The 1,985-nt window shown below is 42.5% G+C and overlaps 1 long non-coding RNA gene across 3 annotated transcripts in view; it reads right to left on the bottom strand.

Annotated features, from left to right (window-relative positions):
* Positions 1 to 1,254, bottom strand: part of LOC118451698 — a 21,757-nt gene extending 20,503 nt beyond the window's left edge. For all 3 annotated transcript variants that reach the window (XR_004841237.1, XR_004841236.1, XR_004841238.1), the window contains exon 1: positions 1,170 to 1,254. This is a non-coding gene — a long non-coding RNA (uncharacterized LOC118451698). The remainder of the gene's footprint in view (positions 1 to 1,169) is intronic.
* Positions 1,255 to 1,985: the final 731 nt, after the last annotated feature.

Genomic DNA, 1,985 nt, shown 5'->3' with positions numbered 1-1,985 from the left:
CAATAACCCCTGACCCTCGCCCAAAACAGTCACACGACTTCCAGACCACAGCTGGTACATAGGACACAGGTGCAGGGCAAGGGCAGAGAACTTTGGTGCGAGCCATAACTCACCCATGTGGCCATGGTTTGAGGTACTCAACCACAAGCTAAACTTAGCAAAACTAGAACATGAAAGAAAATTACTTTTATAAAAGTTACATATGGGCTTATTTTCAAGATGTTAGAGCTTATCAGTGTCAGTTCTGCCAGGCTTCAGACACCTGCAAAGTTGACGGCTCAGACTCTATTCTTTAGGATTTAGGAAATCAACAGAAGTTAAACTTCAGGCAATAGCCATGCAAATAATTCACTATTGTGGTGCAAATAGAGAAATCAAGTTTCATAAACGGTTACTATTTCCTTCCTTCCTCAGGGCTGTGGATCTTTCAATTTATTTGGTCTTTTTAAAAAAAAGTACAAGTGACATTGTTTGAAGATTTATACTTGCAAAATCAATGTATCTGTCAGCTACTACACAAACTTATTTGGGTTTGAAATATTTACAACACGGCAGAAAAGCAAAGTATGAGTGGAGTTCTTTGTGCTGTCCTGTTCAGAAAATGTTCTTTTTTGTTTTCTCCATTTGCAGAAAGCCAGAAACAATAAGCAGTAATCATATTATTTCTTTTTAAACATATACCTTTAAATAGAACTGTTAAGGAAAAAATAATAATCCAGCGTCTGATAAAAATACTTGATCATGGTCATGAACAGACATATTTATGTACTTTTAAGTCACAACTATCCTCTCTACTGTAGTAATTTGGTTCATAGAAATAAAGTATTTTTGAAGCAATCCCTCAGACTGTTCCCACTTGTCACATGTTTTTTGGTTTCTCAAAGCTGTGCTTTGTTTCTCAAAGGTGTGCACAAAATAGATTTCTGTTGGATGAAACCAAACCAGGAGCACTCCAACACTCAGTGGAGTAGTGGGTCCTAAATCCTTGTGTGGACTTGCCACTACAAGGACCTCCAGCATGTAGCTAAGGTACACACATTCCCAGAAGGCTCTCAGACCCTGAAGAGTGGCCTCAAAGCCTGAAGGAAGTTGCAGGGTCAAGTACTGCAAATACCTTCCTATTTGTTGTCAACTGCCAGTTCTCAACTTCTTTAGCCATGTCTGCCTACCTGCTGTTTTATCCTCATTCATCTAGACTTCAGATCTGAAGCCTTTCCCTTCTAATTTTTCCCACCTTCTGTTGTTGAATCTGTCTTTCATTATCCTCCTTTTTGTATTATCTCTTTTCCACACTTCTACTCTCCTCTACCACACTGGAATCTCCCTCTTCCACCTGCCAAAAAATTCAGATAACTGCAGCCCTAAAGATATGGCATTTCCCATGAACCTGTGCCATGAGAGAAAGAGGAATTTCTCAAGGGGAAAGATAAGCCAGTGGCAATTTCAGAAGGTCGAGAAACTCCCACCAGCTGTCACCTACAAGCAGTGAACAAGTCTGCCTTAAAAAGTCAAAGATGAAGACAGTTTTCTTGTAGACCAGTGGCTATAATCAGCAGTCAGTCCTGTGCCCAGTACAGGGAGCTTGAGAAAGTCTTTGGGAAGGAGTACGCCACTAAGCCAGCATCTGCCTTGGATTTCCACACCATGAATCAAAATGTCCATATGCAGGAGAGTCTGGAGGAATGTGAACCCTTGGACATCAGTCTTGACACCCTTGATCCAAGTCCCACAGCAGATTCCTGGGAGGGCACAACCAGGGACACCTCTTCAGCTCCCTCCCCTACAGAATGCATGCCAGCCACCTCCTCTGCCATCAGCCCCAGTTCTGACCCCAGCAGGTGTGTACCCAATTTCTACAATATCTCTGAAGCAGAAGGATGGGGACAGGGGACCTGCAAGATTTCCAGTGGGATTACAGCACTGGCCTCAAAACTGTGACGAAGGGATGGATTTTGCCAGGCTGCCCATGCGGACTCTTTTGTTTT

Source organism: Egretta garzetta, unplaced genomic scaffold (assembly GCF_000687185.1).
Source record: "Egretta garzetta isolate BGI_Z169 unplaced genomic scaffold, ASM68718v1 scaffold321, whole genome shotgun sequence".
In the NCBI taxonomy this organism is placed as follows: Eukaryota; Metazoa; Chordata; class Aves; order Pelecaniformes; family Ardeidae; genus Egretta; species Egretta garzetta.
This window is presented reverse-complemented; position numbering and strand designations above follow the sequence as displayed.